General features: G+C 53.7%; 1 protein-coding gene across 4 annotated transcripts in view; it reads left to right on the top strand.

Annotated features, from left to right (window-relative positions):
* Positions 1-1,391: 1,391 nt before the first annotated feature.
* LOC140386517 (free fatty acid receptor 3-like) overlaps positions 1,392-16,423 on the top strand; it is a 152,398-nt gene continuing 137,366 nt past the window's right edge. For all 4 annotated transcript variants that reach the window (XM_072468917.1, XM_072468916.1, XM_072468918.1 and 1 more), the window contains exon 1: positions 1,392-1,620. The gene's annotated coding sequence lies outside the window, so the exon portion shown is untranslated. The remainder of the gene's footprint in view (positions 1,621-16,423) is intronic.

A 16,423-nucleotide genomic window follows, 5' to 3' on the forward strand; every position in this document is an offset into this window, starting at 1 on the left:
ATGTCTGCCCCTATGATTGTGACAACAGAGTGGATGATTCATGGAAGCTTGATCACAGGCAATACTGGGCAATATAATTCACCTACATTTTGACTTCTGTAATACAAGTATCATAATGTTCCCTAAAAAGATCTGGATATTCAAGTGTGGATTATACATGGTAACTAATTAAGTGTAGATTTTTGCATCCGGCCAAGGGTGCTTTCTTCAGACGGGTAGTGTGTGATGATGCATACCAATTAGCAAATTGCTTATTGTTTATTTTCTTCTCAATTTCCTCCTGAATCTATTGATTCCAGTTTTCCTCAGGCACCTTTGATCTCACACTTGGTCAAACGCGGCCTTGGTGTCAAGGGCAGTCACTCTCACGTCCCGTCTGAAATTCAGCTCTTTTGTCCATGTTCCAACCAGTTCTGTAATACTGCCATTAAGTGACCCTGGTGGAACCCAAACTGAATGGCAGTGAGCAGGTTGTTGCTGAGAAAGTTGCTTGAAAGCATAGTTGCCGACCTCTTCCATCACTTTCCTGGTGATCGAGAGTAGACCTGATGTGACGGAAACTGGCCAAGTTGGATTTTTCTTGCTTTTTGTGGGCAAGACATACTTCGGCAATTTTCCACATTGTTGAGTATCTGATAGAGTTGCTTCTACTGTTTCTAACACACACACATGCATACAGAGATTAGAATAAAATTATACTTCTAAAAACTGGAACAGTGCAGTCTGTGTTCAGTGCAGGCCTGACATGCTTTGTAGTTGAGATATTCCATTGTCTGAAGTGGTAGAGTTGTAGTTTTGTCTGCAGCTGTGATGGCTTTCACTCTCGATTTCCCAGATGTATGTTTACCAGGTAAGCTTATTGAGCGGTATTGGATTTATAGGGAGGAGGGAAGGTTCCTTCTGTTCTGCAGACCTGGCACCTTGAGCTTCCGAGTTACTTCACAGCAGACCATTCACTGTACTTGCAAGCCATTCTCTGATTCTCCCTGCTTCATCAAGATGTTTCCCTGTAGTGCCGGCAGCTCCCTGCCCTTTGTAATGATTCTGAGTGGGCAAGCTTAAGATGGCTAATGTGCATATGACCTGTTCAAAGTCATCTCTTGAATAGACATCAACACTTCAAACAGCCCGTCTCCCACTAGTGGCTCTTAGCTTTCACCCTAGCTTAAGGCACGATTTGCATTCTTACAATGAGACATCAACAGAATTCCTTGGGCTGCATTCTCCACAGCCCCACGCCGAAATCGCATTTGGCCCGGGGGCGGAGAACCTTGCTCCCGACTGGCCGAGTTCCCAATGGCGTGGAACTAACATGGCATTGCCGGTCAGGATACTCGAGTGGCGGCTGCGGACTCGGTCCGTGGCTGACCTGGCGGGTGGGGTGGGGGGGGGGGGATCGGGCACCGGGGGAGGGCCTTATGAGCGGCCAGGGAGTGGTTGTGCGTGGTCGGATTTTCGGGTTTGCTGCCGATCGGGGGGCCCACACCTTCCAACTGCCTCCGCAGTCTGAGTCCGCCATGGCGCTCGGCGCGGCCGCCGGACTCGAAACCGGATGTACGGGGGCCCATATCCGAAGCTAAAGCTGCATGAATCACTCAGGGTCCCTGCTAGCCTCCTAAGGTGAGTGAATTAGCTTATATTTATTTGAGGAAACTCGGGAGTGCAACCCCAGCGTTTTTACGCCGGCGTGGGGACATAGTCCCATTTTGGGAGAATCCAGCCCCTTATCTCCTGAACGAGACCATAACGATCCATTAGTTAAGAATTGTTTTTTGTCCTCTTAGAAGAGGAGACCCAGTCTGAAATTGGCAGTTGTGTCTGGTAGCTTGAAGCAATTTGGAAACAGTCTTTAAACTCAGGCTGAGTTTCAAAATGTAACCATTAAAACACGTTTTCTAAAAATAATCGTAATATTCTAACGACACAAGACTGACAATAGTCATTCTGCGGCACCGCTCCTGAAGCACTCCCAGAGTTCGCCGTTTCCAATGTATATTACAATCCCAGACCCGATCCCAACAGTTGCTCGGATGTAGGACAGAAGTTCAAAAAACATTTATTTAGGTGTAAGACTGAGAAAAGGATACATCGTTCCAGGAGTGATTGCAGGCATAAATAGGAATAGGATATATTAAAATAAACTTTATTACTAACACAGTATTGACTAACTTTAACATCATAAAGAAAATAGCTTATAATTAATTACCAGCTAAACAATGTTTAACAATGACAATGAAACACTAAATTCTAATTGCTACCTTTTATCTCCACTCAAGTTAAAAAGCCATCTCATGTCAAAATCCACGTTTAAATACAGTTGGCAGATCCAGGAATACTTGCTTGACATTTTAATAGAGTTACTTTTAAAAGACAGATTGGAGAGAGAGAAATCCAGTCAGGAAACAGCCTGCAGATTCTTCTCTGTCTCAGACTACTGTTAACCTGCCAGCCTTTGGCCAAGAGCTCCTGTCCTGTTCACAGGCAAATCTTGAACTCTCTGTTTTTTTCCAGGCGCTGCTTGTCTGTCCACAGGGTCTTCTGCCAGGGCTGAGGGTAGTAGCAGTGGGTGGCTAGTAGGTGGGCTCTGGGGTCGGGGTGGATAGCCATGGAACACCATTGCTGCAGCCTGCCAGGCAGCCATGCAGTTGCGCACGCTGCTGACTGCCCACTGTGAACATAGGGCCACAGATTGTACGGGTGTCTAACCCCAGGCCACTCCCCGAGGTGCCTGTTGTGTTGGGTCTTCTGGTTCACAAACAAGCCAACAATGCTGGAAGTGGTGTAACGCTATTTTATTAACTGTTCAACTATGCTAACATACTGTGAAAGTGGGTATAAGCTTAACTGTGGACCCTTTCCTATCACTAGCTATGGTGAGGCACTCAGCACATGGTAAATGTCTGTGTGTAGCACCATCGATCACACACGAGGCGAGACGTAAAGAACTTCAATCGAGGCTTTATTGAGCAGACTTGTTCAGACTCGTTCCCCAGCAGCTCAGTCACAGAATGCAGCTGCGGGGATTAAACCCAGGTTCTTATACCCCACCTATCTGGGTGGAGCCCAGTAGGCGGCGGATCCAATCGGGATCCAGCATCTGTCCTCCAATGGCTCCTCGGCATTCATGGTGTACCGTATTACCCTTAATACATACCACCACATTCTCCCCTTGTTAAAAAAGAACCCAGCGGGGTGGTGGGTGGTATGGTGGTAGGGGTTTACAGGGTCGGTACCTTAACCATTGAACTATATACAATCATGCCTCTTTTACTGGGCCACCAAATTATTCACATTTTACCCGATTTGCAGCGTTAACTATTTACAACAATGCCGCTTTACTGGGCCACTGAATTATATACATCTTAAGTCGATTCGATGAGTCGAGATGGTGCTCTGGTCGCCCTTTCCGATCGTCTCAGCCCGGGTGGTGGTGGTGGTGCAGGCTCGGGTCCAGTCGACTCTGGGAGCATCGCGCTGTCCCCCTCTGCTTCCTTACTCCTGGATGGGCCTGGGAGGAGAACTGATCCCCCCGGGAAGGGGGTGGCTGTGGGGTGCACCAGCGGGAGTGAGGGGGAGGTGATTTGTGTTTGGGGGGGGTGGGGAGCTCCGGCGGGCGCCAGGTCCCGCAGAGAGACCGTGTCCTGTCGGCTGTCTGGGTACGCCACGTAGGCGTACTGCGGGTTTGCGTGGAGTAGATGTACCTTTTCCACCAGCGGATCTGATTTGTGCGCCCGCAGATGTTTCCGGAGCAGGATGGGTCCCGGGGCTGCCAGCCAGGTCGGAAGTGACGTTCCAGAAGCGGACCTCCTAGAGAAGACCAGGAGGCGCTCGTGAGGCGTTTGGTTAGTGGTGGTACACAGAAGGGACCGGATAGAGTGAAGGGCATCCGGGAGGACCTCCTGCCAGCGGGAAGTTGGGAGACTCCTAGACCGTAGGGCCAGTAGGACGGTCTTCCAGACCGTTCCGTTCTCCCTCTCTACCTGCCCGTTCCCCCGGAGGCTGTAGTTGGTCATCCTGCTCGAGACTATGCCCTTGCTGAGCAGGAATTGACGCAGCTCGTCACTCATGAAGGAGGACCCCCTGTCGCTATGGATGTAGGCGGTGAAACTGAACAGGGTAAAGATGGTGCCGAGGGCTTTAATGACCGTGGCCGCGGTCATGTCGGGGCAGGGGATGGCGAAGGGGAAGCGGGAGTATTCGTCAACGACGTTAAGAAAGTACGTGTTGCGATCGGTGGAGGGGAGGGGGCCTTTGAAGTCCAAACTGAGGCGTTCAAAGGGACGGGAAGCCTTTATCAGGTGCGCTCTATCTGGCCTGAAAAAGTGCGGTTTGCATTCTGCGCAGATTTGGCAGTTCCTGGTCACTGTTCGGACCTCCTCGACGGAGTAAGGGAGGTTGCGGGCCTTTATGAAGTGGTAGAAACGAGTGACCCCCGGGTGGCAGAGGTCCTCGTGGAGGGCTTGGAGACGGTCCACTTGTGCGTTGGCACAAGTGCCGCGAGATAGGGCATCGGACGGCTCGTTCAGCTTTCCGGGACGGTACAAAATCTCATAATTGTAGGTTGAGAGTTCGATCCTCCACCGCAGGATCTTGTCGTTCTTTATCTTGCCCCGCTGTGCATTATCGAACATGAAGGCTACCGACCGTTGGTCAGTGAGGAGAGTGAATCTCCTACCGGCCAGGTAATGCCTCCAATGTCGCACAGCTTCCACTATGGCTTGGGCCTCCTTTTCTACTGTGTAGAGGGTGCCATCTCCGCTACTCCACTACTGGGCCGATATCTGGGGTTTGAATATCTGTGTGTGTCTCTCTCCAGCTGGCACTGAAACTTCAGAGGCCAGGGGATGTCGCACTGGGACACTTCCACTGAAGAGAGCACTGATTCAAGCCTGCCGTTTATTCCTAACCGACAGCCTGAGACTTATATCACACAGATCTCCAGACCCCTACCAATACCCAGGTGATTCTCTCTCTTGCCGGTGGTGCAACACCCACCCGGTTCCCACTCCACTAGAGTAGCTTTCCCAAGAGAGAGAATAGGACACTGCTGTTTATTTCCTAACCAGCAGTCTGTCCTGAGTGAATCGCTCAAGATGACCCTCGATTCCTGAACCCGGAATTAAGGTGAGGAGTATTTTAACAATGACTTGGTCAGAGATCGCTGGTGAAAGATTGAAGAATTTAAACGACTCCAATTATCATCAAATCAAGGTTTATTGCAAAACCCAGGTCAAAATCATCAACAGAAGAAACACAATAAAATCTTATGCTCTAATACAAACTAAGTCTATTCAAAAGTAATATAGCGGACACAACGAAAATTCTTATGATTACACAGTTTTAGCAATATCACAAGGCACAAAACAAGTTCCCTTCCCCAAAGCCTCAACCACTATTAAAGTCAGGGAGTTTCGCAAGCTGCTGCAGGGTACTTACGGTCACAGGCTGCAGAGGTCAAGTCAGGGGTGCAGAGGTCGAGCCAAGAACGAAGAGACCCCCAATCGAAAACACAGCCCCTTTTATATTGTTTTACCTGGCTTTGTCCTGTGATCGGCCAGCCCCTTTTGCATTGAAAAAGGTAAGATTTAAAGTTCCCGCTGGTCCCGCCCCCTTTGAGCCGGTCAGACCTGTCGAGATGGGAGTACCTCCCCTAGGTCCGCCTCCAGTCTGTTTTTTGAGATAACGAGGTTGAGCTCCCTTGAAGATTTTCAAAGACTTCCATCTGCTCCGGAGATAGCTGCTATGTTGATGGGGTGTTGATTGGATTCTGCTCTGGTGGAGGCCAGGTCATTTACATCTGCATGGGGCTATGACCATCCCATTGTCCTGCTTGCAGGCAGGCCCCCTGTGTATTCCCGTGCCCCTTGGTCTGTGTTTTGATCTTATCTCGTTGTCTGGCTCCTTCTTCCTTGTAGCTCCTAGGGGGGGATTTGTAAATACTTATGTTCCCTACTCAGCTCAGCGGACCAGGCCTGCTGGGAAAACTGGTTCCGTTCTCTTGGCTGAAAAGTCAGTTTACAGTCTCTGAGTTTTTATTCTTGGGCAGTTCCAAAAAGGCCGAATTGCCCGAAAACCTTACAACTGAGGAGTGGCAAATTTCTGAAGCGTGTAGGGTCCGGGAGAAAAAGGCCACGGGTCTGCCTGCTTGGTTGAGCGTGGCCGCCAGAGCTACGTCGGACGCGTCGCTCTCGACTTGGAAGGGGAGGGACTCGTCAGTGGCGCGCATCGTGGCCTTTGCGATATCCGTTTTGATGTGGCTGAAGGCCTGGCGGGCCTCTGTCGACAGGGGAAAAGTAGTGGACTGGATTAGTGGGCGGGCCTTGTCTGCGTACTGGGGGATCCACTGGGCGTAATAAGAAAAGAAGCCCAGGCAGCGTTTCAGGGCTTTGGTACAGTGGGGGAGAGGGAACTCCATGAGGGGGCGCATGCGTTCGGGGTCGGGGCCTATCACTCCATTACGCACTACGTAGCCAAGGATGGCGAGACGGTCGGTGATAAACACGCATTTTTCCTCGTTGTAGGTGAGGTTGAGGGCGTTGGCGGTCTGGAGGAATTTGCGGAGGTTGGCGTCGTGGTCCTGCTGGTCGTGGCCGCAGATGGTGACGTTGTCGAGGTACGGGAACGTGGCCCGTAAACCGTGCTGGTCGACCATTCGGTCCATCTCCCATTGGAAGACCGAGACTCCGTTCGTGACACCGAATGGAACCCTTAAGAAGTGGTATAGCTGCCCGTCTGCTTCGAAGGGAGTGTACTTGCGGTCACCGGGGCGAATGGGGAGCTGGTGGTAGGCGGACTTAAGGTCCACGGTGGAGAAGACCTTGTACTGTGCAATCCGATTGACCATGTTGGATATGCGGGGAAGAGGGTACGCATCTAGCTGCGTGTACCTGTTGATGGTCTGACTGTAGTCTACGACCATCCTTTGCTTCTCCCCTGTCTTCACGACTACCACCTGGGCTCTCCAGGGACTATTGCTGGCCTGGATTATGCCTTCCTGCAGCAGCCGCTGGACTTCGGACCTGATAAACGTCCGGTCCTGGGTGCTGTACCGTCTGCTCCTAGTGGCGACGGGTTTGCAATCCAGGGTGAGGTTCGCAAACAGGGAGGGCGGTTCGACCTTGAGTGTCGCGAGGCCGCAGATAGTGGGGGTATAGGGCCGCCAAATTTGAAAGTTAAGCTCTGGAGGTTGCATTGGAAGTCCAACCCCAGGAGGGTGGGAGCGCAGAGGTGGAGAAGGACGTACAGCCGGTAATTTTTGAACTCTCTCCTCTGCACCGTTAGGTTTGCGATGCAGAACCCTTTGATTGCAACGGAGTGGGACCCCGCCGCCAGGAACATTTTTTGGGTGCTTGGCCGAATTACAAGGGAACAGCGTCTTACCGTGTCCGGGTGAATAAAACTCTCCGTGCTCCCCGAGTCGATCAAACACGGCGTCTCGTGCCCGTTCACCAGCACCTTTGTCGTTGTCATCTGGAGCGTCCGGGGCCGTGACTGGTCGAGGGTCACCGATGCCAAACGTGGTTGGTGTATCAGGTCGTTGTCTTCAGGCAGTGTGGAGCCGTCCACGCTGGGGTCCTTGCCTGTCAGCCAAGATGGCGGCGTCCATGGATCGCACGCGGTCGGGGGTGGACAAAATGGCCACACCCATGAGTCGCACGCAGCCGGGGATGGACAAAATGGCCGCTCCCATGGATTGCACGCGGCCCGTGGGTAGGAAGATGGCGGCGCCCGTCCCCCCCTCGTGGTGTCCGGGGGCCAAAATGGCGGCGCCCGTTGGCCGCCCGTGGGTCGCTGGGGGGGTTGAGCCCGTGGTCCCATTTGTTCCCCGGAGATAGCGGCGACCCCACGGGACTGGCACACTGCTGTGTAGTGCCCCTTTTTACCGCAGCTTTTGCAGGTGGCCGAGTGGGCCGGGCAGCGCTGGTGGGGGTGTTTTGGCAGCCCGCAAAAGTAGCAGCGGGGCCCCCCCGGGTGGACTGGGATTCTGGCTGCGCACGCTTGCGGAGGGGTTGGGGTTGCCAGGGGGGTCGGTCGTGGCGGGGGTCCACGGAGCCCAAGGGGCTGCAGCGCGGTCGGGGGCATAGGCGTGGGCGTTTTGGGAGGCCACGTCGGGGGAGGCTGCAAGGGCCCGTACCTCTGTGAGTCCGAGAGAGTCTTTCTCTAAAAGTCTCTGGCGAATTTGAGACGATGCCAAACCTGCTACGTAAGCGTCTCTGATCAGGAGGTCCGTATGTTCATTCGCCGTAACCGCTGGGCAGTTGCAGTTTCGTCCCAGGATCGTTAGAGCATTGAAGAAATCGTCCAGCGATTCCCCGGGTATTTGTCATCTCGTCGCGAGCTGGTAGCGTGCGTAGACCTGGTTGATGGGCTTAATGTAGATCTCCTTCAGCAGGTTGAGCGCCACTGGGAATTCTTCCGCGTCCTCGATGAGCGAGTAGATTTCGGGACTCACCCTGGAATGCAGGACCTGCATCTTCTGGTCTTCTGTTGGTCTGCCGGGGGCCGTTCGGAGGTATCCCTCAAAGCACGCCAGCCAGTGTTTAAACGCCGATGTTGCGTTAGCTGCGTGGGGGCCGATTTGCAGGCACTCCGGGGTGATCGGAACTCCATATTCCTTTTTAAGTCTGCTCAATAAATTGTAGCACCATCGATCACACACGAGGCGAGATGTAAAAAACTTCAATCGAGGCTTTATTGAGCAGACTTGTTCAGACTCGTTCCCCAGCAGCTCAGTCACAGAATGCAGCTGCGGGGATTAAACCCAGGTTCTTATACCCCGCCTATCTGGGTGGAGACCAGTAAGCGGCGGATCCAATCGGGATCCATCATCTGTCCTCCAATGGCTCCTCGGCATTCATGGTGTACCGTATTACCCTTAATACATACCACCACTCTGTGATGCAGGTTGTGAGCTCTGTGCTCTGAGCTGGCTGCTGCTAGAATGAGCGGGAACTCTCTTGTCCCCTGTCTTTATAGTGCTTGTGCTCTCACTGGTGATTGGCTGCGGTGTTATGTATGCTGGTTGGTCCCACTGCATGTCCATCAGTGTGTGCATGTGATTGCACCATAATGTACTGATGTATATTATGATATCCCCTTTTTTACAAAGAACATGTGCCTATGTGAGAATAAATAACGTGTAATGAGTGTATCTGACCATGTGTGTGCAGTATTTACATAACTATATACATGGGGCTAGTCTATATACACGGGAAGGTGCCTGGTGCAGAGAAAAGAAAAACAAGGTGTTACACCAACAACAAAACTAATAATGAATGCTGTAAACAAACTAGTGAAATGCTGAAACAGGATGAAAGAACAAAGCATTGAGTCCAACATTGTAAGGCTCATAAATCAAGTCTCTGAGGTGGGCAATGAATTCGGGTTGACCGCCTCAAGGGTGGGTCAGGAGCCACCGGCTGAGGATCGGGCTGGGCCACGGCCAAGTGAGGAGGATGCAGAGTATCCGGAAGCTCTACAAAGTCCAGGTCGTGGACAACAGGAGGGCGTGGCACCGGTGGAGGATCACGTAGCGAGCGTGGAACCAGACGAAGGACACGCAGATTGCGGCGGCGAATGGAGCCATCAGGCAGACGAACCAGGAATGAGCGGGGAGCCACCAGCCAAAGAACCACAGTAGTCGCAGACCAGCCACCCTCCGGAAGATGGATTCGGACGTTGTCACCTGGCGCCAGAGCAGGGAGATCAGTCGCTCGAGCGTCATGCGCCGCCTTGTGCTGAGCGCGAGACTGTTGCATCCGCTAAAGGACCGGAGCATGGTCGAGGTCTGGGACGTGAATGGACGGTACAGTGGTCCTAAGGGTGCGACCCATCAGCAGCTGGGCTGGTGACAGGCCCGTGGACAGTGGAGCCGAGCGATAGGCCAGCAAGGCGAGGCAGAAGTCGGATCCTGCATCAGCAGCCTTGCAGAGGAGCCTCTTTACGATGTGAATACCCTTTTCTGCTTTGCCATTTGACTGGGGACTGGACGTCACGTGTACAAAGTTGTACCTGCTGGCGAAGTTAGACTATTCCTGGCTCGCGAAGCAGGGGCCATTGTCCGACATCACAGTGAGTGGGATGCCGTGACGAGCAAAGGCCTCTTCGCAGGCACGGATAACAGCCGATGACGTGATGTCGTGCAGGCGTACAACCTCGGGATAGCTGGAAAAATAATCAACTATGAGAACATAGTCTCTGCTGAGCGCATGGAACAGGTCCACGCCTACCTTAGACCAAGGGGACGTGACCAACTCATGGGGCTGAAGGGTCTCCCGTGGATGGGCTGGCTGGAACCGCTGACAGGTGGGGCAATTGAGCACAGTGTTGGCAATGTCCTCATTTATGCCAGGCCAGTAGACAGCCTCTCGGGCCCTCCGTCTGCACTTCTCTACGCCGAGATGGCCCTCGTGCAGCTGCTCTAAAACCAGGTGATGCATGCTGTGTGAGATCACGATGCGGTCCAGCTTCAGGAGGACGCCATCAACGACTGCCAGATCGTCTCGAATATTATAGAACTGCGGGCATTGTCCCTTGAGCCATCCGTCAGTCATGTGGCGCATCACACGTTGTAGCAGGGGGTCAGCCGCAGTCTCACGGCGAATGTGGGTTAGGCGTTCATCCGAGGCCGGCAGATTGGCGGCCGTGAAGGCCACATGGGCAAACTTGGCAAACGAACCCCTCTGGGTCGGACGGAGTGGTGACTGCCCTGGACAGAGCGTCGGCTATGATCAGGTCCTTACCCGGTGTGTACATGAGCTGGAAATCGTATCTCCGGAGCTTGAGCAAAATGCGTTGTAGGCGAGGGGTCATGTCATTGAGGTTTTTTTGGATGATACCGACCAGCGGGCGATGGTCGGTCTCCACAGTGAACTGGGGAAGGCCATACATGTAGTCATGGAACTTGTCGACACCGGTCAACAGGCCTAGGTACTCCTTCTCGATTTGCGCACAGCGCTGCTCTGTGGGGGTCATGGCCCGTGACGCATAGGCAACAGGGGCCCAGGACGAGGTGTCATCTTGTTGCAGGAGCACGGCCCCAATGCCAGATTGGCTAGCGTCCGTTGATATTTTTGTCTCCCTTGCAGTCTCCCGGGGCGGTGGTCAGCTTGACCTTGAGCTCCTCCCATTGACGCTGGTGGGTGGGAAGCCACTGGAAGTCTGTCGTCTTCCTAACTAGGTTGCGTAGAGCTGAGGTGTGGGAAGCGAGGTTAGAGATGAACTTTCCTAGGAAGTTGACCATTCCTAAGAACCGGAGCACCGCCTTCTTATCCGCCGGCTTCTGCATGGCCGTGGTGGCTGCCACCTTGTCCGCATCCGGCCGCACACCCAAATGGGAGATGTGGGGGGAAATTCTCTAGTATCGGCGCGATGTCCGTCGACCGACGCCCAAAATGGCGCAAATCAGTCGGGCATCGCGCCGCCCCAAAGGTGCGGACTGCACCGCATCTTTGGGGGCCGAGCCCCAACCTTAAGGGGCTAGGCCCGCACCGGACTAATTTCCGCCCTGCCAGCTGGCGGAAAAGGCCTTTGGTGCCCCGCCAGCTGGCGCGGAAATGACATCTCCGGGCGGTGCATGTGCGGGAGCGTCAGCGGCCGTTGACGGCATTCCCGCACATGCGCAGTGGAGGGAGTCTCTTCTGCCTCCGCCATGGTGGAGACCGTGGCGAAGGCGGAAGGAAAAGCGTGCCCCCACGGCACAGGCCCGCCCGCGGATCGGTGGGCCCCGATCGCGGGCCAGGCCACCGGGGGGGCACCCCCCGGGGCCAGATCGCTTCGCGCCCCCCCAGGACCCCGGAGCCCGCCCGCACTGCCTTGTCCCGCTGGTAAGGTAGGTGGTTTAATCTACGCCGGCGGGACAGGTATTCTAGCAGCGGGACTTCGGCCCATCCGGGCCGGAGAATCAAGGGGGGGTGCCCACCAACCGGCGCGGCGCGATTCCAGCCCCCACTGAATATCCGGTGCCGGAGAATTCGGCAACCGGCGGGGGCGGGATTCACGCCAGCCCCTGCGATTCTCCGACCCGGCGGGGGGTCGGAGAATCTCGCCCGTGGTCTCCTAAAAACTTGAGTTCGGTCTGGCCGAAAGAACATTTGGCTCTGTTGAGGCACAGGCCTTGGTCCCGTATTCGCTTAAAAACGCATTGGAGGCGACTGATATGCTCCTGCGGGGTGGTGGACCAGATGATGATGTCATCCACATAGATGCGCACACCCTCGATGCCCTCCATCATCTGCTCCATGATGCGGTGGAACAGTTCAGATGCTGATATGATTCCAAATGGCATTCTATTGTAGCAGTACCTGCCAAATGGTGTGTTGAAAGTACACAGCTTTCTGCTGGACTTGTCCAATTGAATCTGCCAGAAGCGTTTGATGCATCCAGCTTGGTGAATATGTTGGCTCGAGCCATCTCGCACGTCATCTCCTCAAGCTTGGGGATAGGGTAATGCTCCCGCATGATGTTACGATTTAAATCCTTCGGGTCGATACAGGTCCGGAGCTCGCCGGAAGGCTTCTTGACGCACACCATGGAACTGACCCAGTCGGTTGGTTCCGTCACTCTGGAGAGCACTCCTTGGTCCTGGAGGTCCTGCAGCTGCTGCTTGAGGTGGTCCTTGAAGGGTGCTGGGACTCTGCGAGGTGCATGAACCACAGGCGTGGCGTCCTGTTTGAGCAGGATTTTGTATGTGTAGGGAAGTGTGCCCATGCCTTCGAAGACATCTCGGTGTTGAGTGATGATGGCACTTAGTTGCGCCCTGAAGTCCGCATCTTGGAAGTCAGACGTGTCCTCTGGAGAGAGGGAATGTACGCGCTGCACGAGGTTGAGAAGCTTGCACGCCTGTGCGCCTAGCAGGGAGTCCTTTGAGGAGCCCACGATCTCGAAGGGTAGGGTGACTTTTCGTGAGTTGTGCGTCACCTCGAGTTGGCATGACCCGGTGGCAGGGATGACGTTACCATTATAGTCGACCAGTTGGCAATTGGATGGAAGAATTGTTGGTTTGACCCCCAGTGTTTGAAATGCTGACCATGCGAGGAGATTGGCGGAAGCACCAGTGTCCAGACGGAATCTGATCTGGGATTGGTTGACCGTCAGGGTGGCACACCACTCGTTGTCCGGATCAATGCTGTGTGCCAACAGCGGCTGGTGCTTTCGATTCGGGGACAGCCTGTTCTTGGTTATGACAGCGACTCGAAAAGGCTCCCTGTCCTCGGTGTCACTGGTCTGCATGAAGTCAAGATTGGACTCGGTGAAGGTGGGTTTGATTGCCCGAACATTCCTGCGAGGCTGATTAAATCGTTGCGAGTTGGCAGGCTGGGCTGCTCGACAGCAATCAGCATAGTGGCCAAGTGTAGGCACTGTCGCGATTTTGCAGGGCATTGCCGCTTTAAGTGGGCGGGGCCACAGTTGCCGCACGTCGTGACGGCAGTGCATTCGTTGTGCCACTGCGCATGCGCGGTAAGGTCTTGCGTGGTGCGGGCCTGCGCATCGCGTTCCTCCACGTTACCGTCCCCTCATTTGGCGCGTACAAGCGCGGGAGGCCTCGGAAAGCGCGCGAAATGGCCGCCCTCCTCCAGACGGCGGCCCGGGAGGTGTTCGATCGTTTGGACCCGTTCCGCCTCATGGGGCCCTTGCCGCGCCGTTTCAGCTGCCTGTATGTAGGAGTACCGGCTGGTGGCATTCTCATGCAGGACACAGGGCGAAAGCAGACCAAGGCAGGCCAGCAGCACAGTTCAATTCCCGTAACAGCCTCCCCGAACAGGCGCCGGAATGTGGTGACTAGGGGCTTTTCACAGTAACTTCATTTGAAGCCTACTTGTGACAATAAGCGATGTTCATTTCATTTCATTTCATAGAGTTAGTTGCTTAACTTTAAGGAGCTGCTGACGCAGGGTGTCCGACATGACCCCAAATACAATCTGGTCGCGTATCATGGAGTCGGAGGTGGGCCCGTAGCTGCAGGATTGCGCGAGGATGCGGAGGTGTGTTAAATAGGATTGGAAAGATGTGGATGGCATGTTGCCCAGCCGTGGAGAGAAGAAGGGCTAGCTTCCTGGTGTCCGATGCATTCTCCCTGTCCGTGGCCTCGAGGAAGAGCTGGAAGCGCTGTTTAAATATCGTCCGATTTACCCCGAGATTGCCAGCGATGCGGAGTGGTGGCGGCGGGTTGATGTTCTCCATGCTGTAGGATGCCGGAATGCTGAAAAGTTGCAGGTAGGTCTCACAAGTGCGAGATTGCGGCCACTCCTTGTACCATGTCGTGTTGGGTGTTCTGGTTTACAAACAAGCCAACAATGCTGGAAGTAGTGTAATACTATTTTATTAACTGTTCAACTATGTTAACATACTGTAAATGTGGGTATAAGCAATACCAGCTTAACTGTGGACCCTTTCCTATCACTAGTTATGGTGAGGCACTCAGCACATGGTGAATGTCTGTGATGCAGGCTGTGAGCTCTGTGCTCTGAGCTGGCTGCTGCTAGAATGATCGGGAACTCTCCTGTCCCCTGTCTTTATAGTGCGTGTGCTCTCACTGGTGATTGGCTGCGGTGTTATGTATGCTGATTGGTCCCACTGCATGTCCATCAGTGTGTGTGTGTGATTGCACCATAATGTACTGATGTATATTATGACAGTGCCCTCTGGCCCCAGCCAACCCATCAGCAGGATGGGTGTGCTCCAGCACAACTAGTGCCAACTTTTTGGCTGGGATGAAAGTGTGACTGAAGTGTGTATATGTGGCTGCAGCTTGTCAGCCTCCTTAGTGTCAATTGTGAATCTGGCAAATCCGGCACCGTTTCTCATTGGATTGGATTGGATTTGATTTGTTCATTGTCACGTGTACCGAGGTAGAGTGAAAAGTATTTTTCTGCGTACAGCTAAGACAGATCATTAAATACATGAAAAGAAAAGAAAAAGAAAATACAAAATAGGGCAACACAAGATACACAATGCATCGGATAAAGCATACAGGAGTGTAATATAATCAGGTCAGTCCATCAGAGGGTCGTCTAGGAGTTTGGAAACAGCGGATAAGAAGTTGTTTTTGAATTTATTTCTTGCGTAATGATCCCGACACAGAGGACCATGGCTGAGGGCCTCGAGACAATGATCCCGACACAGAGGACCATGGCTAAGGGCCTCGAGACAATGATCCCGACACAGAGGACCATGGCTAAGGGCCTCGAGACAATGGTTCAGACACAGAGGACCATGGCTGAGGCTTCGGGACAATGATCCCGACACAGAGGACCATGGCTGAGGGCCTCGAGACAATGATCCCGACACAGAGGACCATGGCTGAGGCTTCGGGACAATGATCCAGACACAGAGGACCATGGCTGAGGCTTCGGGACAATGATGCAGACACAGAGGACCATGGTTGAGGCTTCGAGACAATGATCCAGACACAGAGGACCATGGCTAAGGGCCTTGAGACAATGATGCAGACACAGAGGACCATGGCTGAGGCTTCGAGACAATGATCCAGACACAGAGGACCATGGCTGAGGGCCTCGAGACAATGATCCCGACACAGAGGACCATGGCTGAGGCTTCGGGACAATGGTTCAGACACAGAGGACCATGGCTGAGGGCCTCGAGACAATGATCCCGACACAGAGGACCATGGCTGAGGCTTCGAGACAATGATCCCGACACAGAGGACCATGATGAGGCTTCGGGACAATGGTTCAGACACAGAGGACCATGGCTGAGGGCCTCGAGACAATGATGCAGACACATAGGACCATGGCTGAGGCTTCGAGACAATGATCCAGACACAGAGGACCATGGCTAAGGGCCTTGAGACAATGATCCCGACACAGAGGACCATGGCTGAGGCTTCGAGACAATGATCCAGACACAGAGGACCATGGCTGAGGCTTCGAGACAATGATCCAGACACAGAGGACCATGGCTAAGGGCCTTGAGACAATGATCCCGACACAGAGGACCATGGCTGAGGCTTCGAGACAATGATCCCGACACAGAGGACCATGGCTGAGGCTTCGAGACAATGATCCCGACACAAAGGACCATGGCTGAGGACCTCGAGACAATGATCCCGACACAGACGACCATGGCTGAGGCTTCGAGACAATAATGCTGACACATAGGACCATGGTTGAGGCTTCGAGACAATGATCCCGACACAGAGGACCATGGCTGAGGCTTCGAGACAATGATGCAGACGCAGAGGACCATGGCTGAGGGCCTCGAGACAATGATGCAGACGCAGAGGACCATGGCTGAGGGCCTTGAGACAATGGTGCAGCCACAGAGGACCATGGCTGAGGGCCTCGACACAATGATACAGACACAGAGGGCCATGGCTGAGGATCTCGAGACAATGATGCAGACACAGAGGACCATGGCTGTGGCTTCGAGACAATGATGCAGACAAAGAGGACAATGGTTGAGG

The sequence above is a fragment of the Scyliorhinus torazame genome, chromosome 12 (genome assembly GCF_047496885.1).
Source record: "Scyliorhinus torazame isolate Kashiwa2021f chromosome 12, sScyTor2.1, whole genome shotgun sequence".
NCBI lineage: Eukaryota > Metazoa > Chordata > Chondrichthyes > Carcharhiniformes > Scyliorhinidae > Scyliorhinus > Scyliorhinus torazame.